Source organism: Lutra lutra, chromosome 6 (genome assembly GCF_902655055.1).
Source record: "Lutra lutra chromosome 6, mLutLut1.2, whole genome shotgun sequence".
NCBI lineage: Eukaryota > Metazoa > Chordata > Mammalia > Carnivora > Mustelidae > Lutra > Lutra lutra.
In genome coordinates, this window is record NC_062283.1 from 77,549,753 (window position 1) to 77,560,988 (window position 11,236).

General features: G+C 38.6%; 1 pseudogene; it reads right to left on the bottom strand.

Moving 5' to 3' along the window:
- Positions 1–10,512: 10,512 nt before the first annotated feature.
- Positions 10,513–10,971, bottom strand: LOC125101618 (60S acidic ribosomal protein P1-like; annotated as a pseudogene).
- Between the last annotated feature and the right edge of the window lie 265 nt (positions 10,972–11,236).

An 11,236-nucleotide genomic window follows, 5' to 3' on the forward strand; every position in this document is an offset into this window, starting at 1 on the left:
CAGTCTTGATATTAACCCGAAACCTGTTCCTTTGTCTTTCTTCTTAGTTGAGAATTTTATTATATTCTAACTTGTGTTATTTTCACTTTTTTTTTACATTAATCCTTTCCCTCAAAGATTTTGAACTGTTTGAAGAAAGGAGATGTCATCTACTTTTTTGAATAATAATGATAGCAATATGTGTGAATTATTCCTAAACAACAGACTCAGTACTAAATACTTTGTAGACATTGCTCATTCAGTCCTTCTAACAACTCTGTGAAACAGGTATTATCAGTGTCACTTTACAGATACAGAATGTGAGCTTTATGAAGTTTAAGTAATTTGCCTACAATCATGCAGCTAGTCGAGTAGAACATAGGTTGTTGTTGTTTTTTTAAGATTTTAAAATTAACATATAATGTATTATTTTTTTAAAGATTTTATTTATTTATTTGAGAAAGAGAGAAAGAAAGAAGAGAGGCAGAGGGAGAAGCAGACTTCCTGCTGAGCAGGGAGCCCGATGCAGGGTTCAATCCCAGTACCCGGGGATCATGACCTGATCCAAAGGCAGACACTTACCCAACTGAGCCACCCAGGAGCCCCAAGAGTAGAAAATAGGTTTAACCCCAGGTCCAGCCTTCTCCAAAGCCTTTGTTCTATGAGCTAAGCTGCCTCTGAGGCTAGTCATAATTCTACATTCCCTAACTTAGCCAGAGGGCTTTTTTGAGGACCCTTAAGATGCCCAGCTTTCAGAAAGACATGAAAGTCATAAAAGCCTGGGTATTTGTTTTCTGAAATCAATAAGGTACTACAAAATACACTAAATTTATCAAAGTGAACATATGGAAGTCTCCTGTGTTTATTTTCACAAGACAGTTGGAAATATATCGAATCGGAGAATTTTCACATTTCCTAAGATGTTTGGCATTCATTTTATTGTTTATTTCTTCTTATCAATTTTGTCTTTTGCAGGCAATTTTTCCTACAGGCAGTTTTCCAGCAAAAATTTCCCTGCTCCCTTGGAATGCTTCTGTTCATCTGTAAAGCCTAAAACGTAATATTGGACATCTTTAATAAACATGTCACTTCTCTTGAGGTTTTGAATGGTCGCTATTCAGGAGCGAGGGGGCCAGAGGTGGGGCTTCAGGGACCACCAGAAGTGTAGAACATCCTGCAAACATTGAGTTGGGGAGAAGGGATGACACTAAAGCTGTGTGGGAATGAGAGAGAGCTGTTTGCAAATGCAGGATTGCTTGGCAGGAAGAGAACCAACTGAGAAATTAATGGTGCCCCCACGTATTTAATTGATGCAGGGAATTTAATCCTGAGACATCTTAAGTTGGAGCTCAAACTCCTGTTTCCTGTTGAATTTGGCAGTGCCCTGTTTGGAAACTGGGCCCTGGGAAGGAAAAGACTTTAGCCAAGAGGGGACACCTCTGCCATCACTTTCCCCGAGAGTTGCTTTGAGTGCGGTAGAGGCCAGACCCAGAGTTCCAAAAGTCTTTCCCGCAGTTCTGGATGCATGCTCGAAGGCAGGCTTTTCCCCCTTTTCTTTTCTTTTTGTTTTTTTTCACTTTTGTTTTGTTTTTAACATTTGCTTTAGATATGTTACACTGTGCAGTGGTTTTAACCCTAGTCATGCATTAAAATCACTCTTCTGTATTGTTGGATTTTTTTAACCACATGAATTTATTGTTTCAAAAAAATAAAGTCACTCCAGGGTACAGAAATCTTAATTTAATTGATCTGGAATGGGGCCTGGGAACCAGTGTTTTCAAGCTCCCCAGTTGGTCTCAATGCACAGTTTAATGTGATGCTCAGGCTGGGACCCCCAGAGGTCCTCAGGAACTACTTTGACTATTTCAAAGAGCCCTGGGACAGTCATCTATTTTACCCATGATAAAGTTAACATCGAGTCTCTGGCTCTTGGCTGGAACTAAATCAACACCTGTGGTAACAGCTCTCATCACTTTCTGATGAGAAACTTTGAGAAGCAGAGTTTCTAAAAGAAAACAGAATTGGAAAATTAATTATTAGTTTATAAATACAGTTTCTACATAGATAAAACTCTTTCAAAACTGAATGGATCATGGAAGAAAGTAAATAAAAGGGTACTTTGAGATGATAAAATTGGGAAGCAATCTGATAAGGTAATCTTTTAAGTTGGTATTTAAAAAGTTAGCCTTCAAACACACAACAACAAATAAATGAAAGGCATACCAGAAAAGCGCTGGGTGACAGGCCCAAGCCAGCTAGGGGATTTTATATTTGTCATGGGGAACACGCACTCAGATATGCAAAGGATGAAACTGGTGATCTTTGTCTCTGAATTCACCTGCACTCTCTTGCTGTAGGCACTAAGTAGCACAGCATCTCCCAATCACCCCATCTCGCTTCTATCAATCCCATTAGGACCAGACCCTTCAAGACCTGTCTGAGAAAAATCACAGAGGGAAGTACTAGAGATTATTCCTACTGTCTGCCAAGTTGGTCTCTTGCTATCATCCGGAAATGTTTAACATAAGTGAATCTTTAATTAACTTCAAAAAGTGCCTGTGCTTGGTCTCAGGTATGTAAACATGGCAGGACAAAAGTCACTAATGTTTGGCAAGGGGAGTTCTGAAAACATCAATTAGAAAGAGTTGGTATGAACACCCGATGAACACCCACCTTGACAGTAGGAATGAAATTTGTGCTAATTATGAGTATCCCTCTTACTTCACCAAGCATTTGTTCGTGATTATACACTGGGGAAATGAAATGAAGCACATTTGGGGGGGTTGTATTTTATTTATTCATACATTCAATAAATATTTGAAGAGAATATACCATGCCCTAGATACTGCACCCGGCACTAGAAATAGAGAAATGAGCAAAATAAACAAAATTCACCATCCCCATGAAGCTTAGGGTCCTGGAAGGGGCTGTAGTTGTTGGAATTCAAGAAGAGTGCATGCAAAACATCTGTTCCTTAAAACTCTGTATTAAAACATTTTTAGTTCAGACTTCTAAATAAACATGTGCCTTCTTTTGATGCAGAAAACCAAGGTATTCCTTCCAATCCTTCACAAGAGTATTTTTAATTCACAGCTTCACATTGTCTGAATTGATTAAATCAAAATCTAACTAAGAGCAAAGCATAATTGCATGTTCTTATGTTCTCCATCGCCAACACTACAACTCAGCGTTCACTAGCCTGGGAACTTGCTTGGGTCATTCAAGTAGAGCTTGCTTCTGTAGAGATGGTAAGTGAGACAATGCACTGTGTTTATGGACTCAGAGGTGAGAAGAGAAAGAAAAGCACTCTTAGGAAATCTGAAAAGGAATTTGGAGACCAGTAAAGAAATTCAGAGGACATTGACATTCAAATCAGATACTGCCATGTAATAAATATTGGCTGAATATTTCGTTGGGCAGCTAGATTCCATAGATAGGGTGACACTGTGTCTCTTAAGACGCTAGTACTTTGTATGTACAATTGTACCATATAGGATACATTTCAGCTCTTGTTTCCAATTGGTAATCCTTTGGAAAAAAATCGCATAATGTGTCTGTGGCTGAGTGTAAAATTATCCTGGGGAGAGCTTCTGTGAGAGTATTGAGGCAAATGCTAATTGTACCACCTTCTTGGCTTGAGTGTTTTTCAAGGAACAGTTATAAAGCCTTTAAGGCAGAGAAAGTGATTGAGAGTCAGAAAGTATTCTAGCAGCTGAAACCCTACTCTCAAGATAAGAGCTACCTTGCCTAAAATACAGTGAATGGCAGCCTCGGGACAAAGAATTAATGTGAAAGGTGCAGGCACACGTCTTTTGAAAGCCCTACACCATTGCCACATTGTTCTGAATATTTATAAAAAGTAGTTTTCCAGAAGTATGGACTTGTCAAGGAGAGCTAAATGTTTGCTAAATAATGGGGGGTTCCATGAAGAATTACTAAGGAATTGAGAATGCTTTTTCTCAAACAAACTTCCTTCCATTTAAAATTTTACTTTAAGGTGAAGAAAAGTATGTATGTCTTGATGCTTTAGAAACAGATGTAGTATAAAAAATAAAAATAAAAATTTTTAGTCAAATAATAGCAGAGGCTTACAAATTTGACCAAAAAAAAAAAAAAAAAAAAAAAAAGGAGAATAGCTTTTCTTTTAAGTGTCTACCCACAGAAATGTCAGACAAAGTAGCAATCAATTTTACCTGGACATTTTTTTTTAAGATTTTTGTTTACTTATTTATTTGACACACAGAGAGAGAACACAGCAGAGGGAGCAGCAGGCAGGGGGAAAGGGAGAAGCAGGCTCCTCGCTGAGCATAGAGCCCGTCACAGGGCTAGACCCCAGGACCCTGGGATCATGACCTGAATTGAAGGCAGATTCTTAACCAACTGAGCAACCCAGGCGCCCCATGGACACTTTAAAAATACTTAATTTCACTGTTCACACATAAATTCAATAAACAAACATGTAAGTATCCTTCAGAATAACAAATACATAGTCTAGGATCCCTTACATGGATAAAAAGGTAGCATTGACCACATTAAAGCATGAAAAGAAGGACTGCCAGAGAAAACACAGGACATCAAATATTATATGAGACATACTCACACTAAAAATGTTTTGCTGTTTATCTGAAATTCAAATATAACTGAGCATTCTCTATTCTTATTTGCTAAGTCTGGCAATCCTGAAAGAATTAAAAATAAAATTAAATTAAAGTAAATTTAAAATAAAATTAATTAATTAATTAATTAAAATAAAATTAAAATCTCTAAAACACTAATTTCTTTTAAACATTTGAAAAAATATTCATCTAGACTGTCTCCTGAAATGTTCCCAAAATGCTATGGACTGAATTTTGTCTGCTTCAAATGTATATGTTGAAGCCTTAACCAGCTCCCCCCCATGTGACTGTGTTAGAAGATAAGGCTTTTAGAGATAATTAAGATTAAATGAGGTCTTTTTTTTTTTAAGATATTTTATTTTATTTTATTTTGACAGAGATCACAAGTAGGCAGAGAGCCAGGCAGAGAGAAGGGGAAGCAGGCTCCCCGCTGAGCAGGGAGCCCGACGCGGGACTCGATCCCAGGACCCCGAGATCATGACCTGAGCCGAAGGTGGAGGCTTTAACCCACTGAGCCACCCAGGTGCCCCAAGATTAAATGAGGTTTTGAGAGTGTTCCTAATGCAATAGAATTAGGCACCTTATAAATATGCTTTGGTACACACATGTACCAAGGAAAGGCCACCTGAGCACTGAACAGAAAGGTGGCCTTGAAAGCCAAGGAGGGAACCTTTTCCAGAACCTGACCATGCTGGCACCCTGATCTCAGATTTCTACCCTCCAGACTGTGAGAAAATCCATTTCTGCTTAAGCCACCAGTCTATAGTTCTTTGTCTTGATGACCCAAGCTGACAAAGACACAAAACTCCCTGCACTTCCTCTCTGTAGTAATCACCACCCTTGCAATGCGGTAATTTATAAAGTTTCTTCCCTGGCACATCATAACCTCCCGTGGTGGCAGGGAGGGCAGGGAATACCTGGCTTGTCTTTTGCTGTGTGCTTGGCTGATTACGCAGTGCCTCTGGCTTGTCATAGGAGCTAAGTAAATATCTGTTGACTAAATGATTACTGTATGAATGAAGTAACTAGAAAGGTAGACAAAAAGAATGTGTTCATCATTGCTTAGAATTGTCAAATCATTATGTTGTACACCTGAAACTAATAGAACATTTTATGTCAACTATTCTTCAGTTATTTAAAAAATGTGTTCACTACCATGTCGTTTATAATAACAACTGAAACATTGAGAAAAATCTAAATCTCCAAAACTAAGGGAATGTATAAATAAATAAATTAAATTAATAATTGTATAATCATATGACAATGTATCATACAGTCATTAAAAAGAGTCTTAAAATACTATTTTTCAGGGCATGATAAATTTCAAATAAAGTCATGTTAAGTTAAAAATAGGGTATATATGTATCTGTATGCATACACAGAGAGAAGTATTTGGGAGTAAATCCAATTGTTAATAGTGGTTGTGTTCAGATAGCAAGATTAGATTTTTTTTCCGTTTATGTTTTTCTCTTCAAGTTTACTACAAGAATTATGGATGCTTTTTAATTGGAAAGAAAATCAGTAGTTATTTGGTGTGAGTTATATGGATTGAAAGATGATCTTTGTGGGGTGCCTAGGGTGGCTCAGTTGGTTAAGCCACTGCCTTTGGCTCAGGTCATGATCCTGGAGTCCCAGGATCAAGTTCTACAGCAGGATCCCTGCTCAGCAGGGAGTCTGTTTCTCCCTATGACTCTCTCCCTTCTCATGCTCTCTCTCTCTCTCTCAAATAAATTAATAAAATCTTTAAAAAAATTTAAAAAAAAGAAAGATGATCTTTGAAAAATTTTTCTAGCAGGGAAAACAAAGCTAAGTTGGTCAAAGTCATTATCCATGCAGGGCTCAGAAAAAGCTTATAAACTTCATTAGAAAAATACCTCAGTATTGAGATTAAACTAAGTCACACAATAAGGAAAGCATTTATGGTGAGGGACAGTCATGTGAACAGATTACATCATTACCTACAAGGACTGAGACAAAGCCATATAGTAGGGATCTGGGACAGAAAGGAAAGACCCTGCAGCAGATACCATATCTGCCTTGTCCAGACTCCCTTCTTCAACCTGTTGTATCCCATTTATAGCTGCTGTGAGTTTTGGCTGCTAGAGGCTTCGAGCTGCTTTCTTCCCTGGAGAACTTCCTTTGACAATATTGTAACTTTCTCTCCTAGATGAGGGGGGCAGCAGCATTGTTGAGAAGTTCAGTAGTGGACGTCCCATGTAGATTAGGATTAATGATAAGAGATTCTGCTATTGACCTCTGCTTCCCAATAACAATGGGGATGACAGATCTCAGAACAACAGAGGCCAGATGGCCAGAAGCAAGGTGGGCATGATGATCAAAGTCCACAACAGAGAGATGAGTAGGCTCTGCTCAAAGAGATTTCTGAAGTTCCCTAATGGAAGATAGTATTTCCAGAATGAGATCAATGGGCAAGTGATAAGGGTCTTGCTTAATGTGTATCACCAATTAAAACAGATCTTGAATAGATGAGCAGAAGGTTAAGGTCTACCACCTGAGTGGAAAATCATGATCTCTTAGTCAGTTTACAGACTTGAGCTAATTCTTAGACCCATAACCTACTGCTGGAAATAATGGCAAGTTTCTGTGAGGAAGGATCTTGCAACACCATGGAAAGTGAATATAGCAGTGTTTCCCCAGTCTTTCTACAAAGGGGCCAATGGCCATTTACTCAAATAAACATACGCTGGGGAAAGTGTGTTGTTGAATCAGGGCTCTGAGTTGACTATGATACCGAAAGACCAAGAGTACCATCACAGATCCTCCTGTTAGAGAAGGGCCATATGTGAGTTCAGAGTCCATCTCAAAGTGGGTCCACAGGGTTCATGAACCCATCCTACAGCTATTTCTGACTCACTAATATTATAATCAGCATCGGCGTATTTAACATTTGTGAAAACCCTCACAATCACTAGTGGGGAAAGAGTAGCCCCCTTAAATGTTTAAGATAATGCATCAAAAACAATACCACATCCCAGATGGAAAGGCAGAGGTTGGTACCACCCTCAAAGATTTAAATGGATTCATTTCTCTATTTATTTAAATAACTTCCTAAATGCCAATTAGAGCCAAGCATTGTGTTAACTGTTAGAGAGCATCAAGAGGGAAACAGACCATCTCCTGCTTTCTCAGAACTGACGCTTTAGGGTCATATCTGAGTCTCCCTCAGTCTGTCTGGAAAGGTGAAAGCGGGTGCTCTGGACACAAAAGGGAGAAAACCAGTGGCTTTCTGAAGGGAGGGTGATAGAAATAGTTTTCCCTGGTACAGGTGAAAGTGGGTGCACCATCTGTAGAGAATTTTAAACAGTGATTGAAACCAACTAAGAGTCAGTATGCACTTTATTACCATGAGCTGGCAATCCTAAACAATGATGGTATTAATGTTCACTCCCTACCCCCCATATGCCACTAAAGAGAATCCTAATATTCCTTTTTTGAAATCTCTAGATAATCAAGCTTAGTCTTTCCCCAAGGTGAGGGGTCCTAACAGCCTCCATCACCATTTTAGGAGTGGTTGGAAGGAGAGCTTTACAGCAACCGGTCCCAAAATAACCTCAAAAGTCCCCACCCCTGAATACCCCCAGGAAAGTTGGGCAGTTCCTTATGATTAGACTCTTGTTTTTGTGTGGGGCTGGGGCAGGGAGGGAGGGGGGTTGAGCCAGCACACCATGAATTTGCCTCATCTTAAGCTTGTATAGTTTATCTAGAGTGAGGATGCTTTGGGAAAAGTTGAAGGGGATGAATGAAAAGGGAAGACAGAATCAAACCCCTTCTGCAAGTCAGAGGAGATTGACTTCTGTGGGCTCTGAAAAATGAGTTGATCTCTTAACCTGTGCTGGCAAAGATTTAAAGTCACTTATTCTGGCAGGGAAAGTCAAAAGACCAACTGTTCATTCCTAGGGATTTGCTCAGATTTTGTCAGTAAAAAGAGATAATTAAGGTTCTAAACAACTATAGACCTCTTCCTATTCAGTGAGCTTACAAAACAAGGGTGAGTCTTAAAAACCTTTACAGCTTAGCTGAGCTATTAACGTTCTCCTATCCACAATAGTCATCAGAATGGGATGGAAAATGATAAAATGACCAAATGCATTGCTTTTTGAAACTTGAAGTTCATTATGCTCCGATGTGGTCCAGTACTGTACTTGATGAAAGGAGACTGAAATAATATGCATTATATTTTATGCATTGGGTAAATTTTTCACACATGAAACTTTCTTCAAGAGCCTAGGAATAAAAACAAATGGAAATCAAAAGGTTACTTGACAAAACTTAGTAATGACCTACATGGTCCAATACTAAAGCCAGTAGTCACAGGCAGCTATTTAAATATATAAAAATCAAACTAAATGAAAAATTCAGTTCGTCGGTTGATTTAGCCACATTTAAAAATATATTTTTGCTTTGGAATAATTTAAGGCTCACACAGAAGTTGCAGAAATAGTACAGAGAGTTCCCATGGATCCATGGGACCATGGACCCTTATCCCCAATAATATCTTACATAACCACAGCACAGTTGTCAAAGCCAACCAATTGATGATGGTACCATACTATTATCTATCTAATTATTATAATCTAATAATAATATGGTTTGGATTGTTACCTGTTTTAATATGCACATTTTGGGGGTTGTATAGTTCGATGACATTTTATCATGTATATAGATTATCATTAAGATTATCACCAACTGTTTCATCACCTCTTACAGTCCCTCCAACTGTCCCTCCAACCCAAACCCTTGGCAAACATAATCTGTCCCTCCAACCCAAACCCTTGGCAAACATAATCTGTCCTTTTGATAATGTAACATGAATATAATTGGCTTTTCATTATGCATCATAATGCCTTGGAAATCCATCAGGTTATGGCATATAACAACAATTTGTTTCTTTTATCACGGAGTAGTGTTCCAAAGTACGTGTTTGTTACATGGGCTGCTGTAACAAAATGCCAGAGGCTGCATGGTTTACTAAAAAACAGAAATATATTTCTTATTGTTATGGAGGCTGAGAATTCTTAGATCAAGGTGCGTACAGATTAGGTTATCTGGCAAGAGTCCACTTTCTGGTTCACAAACAACCATCTTTTTGCCTGTGTCCTCACATGTTGGAAAGGGGTAACAGAGTTCTTCAGGTTGTCTTTTATAAGGGCATTAATCCTATTCATGAAAACTCTACCCTCATGATCACCTCTGAAAAGCTCCTACCTTCAAATACTATCACAATGGGCTTTAACATATGAATTTGAAAGGTGGGAGTTCACATTCAATCTCTAGCAATGGATGTTCTATAATTTGTTTAGCCATCCACTGGCTGAAAGGCATTTAAGTTGTTCTCAGTTTTTGATTTACAAATAAAGCTGCTACAAACATTCATGTTCCAGTTTTGTGCTGAATTTTTTTGACTGGTGTTTATCAATTACTAAGGGAAACCCTAGCTATAGTTGTGAGATATCCATTTCTCCTTCCAGTTTTGCAATTTTTGCTTCATATTTTTGCAGGTTCTGCTGCTTAGAACATACATATTTAGGAGTGTTATACATTCTTTTTTTAAATTAACACAATGTATTATTTGTTTCAGGGGTACAGGTCTGTGAATCATCAGTCTAGGAGTGTTATATGTTCTTAAGTAATTGATCCTTTTTATAATTTATATATACCTTTTTATAATTTGTAATACTGCTTTTTGTCCTTATTAATTCTCTTTTGCTCTGAAGTCCACTTTGGCTGATATTAATGCAGACACTCCAGCTTTCCTTTGATTAATGTTCACACAATATACCTTTTTGCCTTCTTGTGCCTTAGATTAGCTATGTCATACCTATATTTGAACTGAGCTTCTTGTAGACAGCACATAGTTGGATCACATTTTCTAATCCATTTTGCAAATCTTTGTCTTCTAGTTGGTGTGTTTGAGCCATTTAAATTGATTGGTTGATTGATTGACTGGTTGGTTGGTTGATTGATTGTTAAGAGTTTGGCTTTTTATTGAACAGGTTACAGAAGAGGTTTTGTCAGAAAGACCAAAGCCCATGTCATCATCAGACTCCTCTGATTCTTCTTTCTTTGCTTTCACTTTCTTCTTCTCTACAGCTGGGGCAGCAGTGGTGGAGGGAGCAGGATCTCCTGCTGGGGCAGCACCAGCTGCTGGGGCAGGAACCACCAGCCCCAACATTTCAGATGCCCCCCCCATGTTGACATTGGCCAGGGCCTTTGTAAACCAGCAGGGTCAGAAAGGTTCAACTTTTACACCCACTGCTTTAATGGGAGCATTGATCCTATCCTCCATAACCAGCACCTCATCATTGTGCAGGATGAGGGCTGAGTCCACGCAGATGTGCTCCCAGAGGGAAGCCATGGTGTGGTCCAGTGGCTGGATGAAGTGCCATTGAGCACTTCAGCGGCAGCTAAGGAAAGGGGGCTAAGACATTTGCTTTTTTTTTTTTCTCTTTTACAACTTTTATTATACGATGGAATCCCCTTTTTAAGTGAAAATACATCAGATGCTTTTAAAGTAATTAATGATACGATAGAATTTAGGTCGGCTGTTTTATTGTTTTCTGTATGTTCCCACTGCTTTTTGTTTCAGTTTTCCGTTTCATGCATTGCTTGTTGGAGTATTT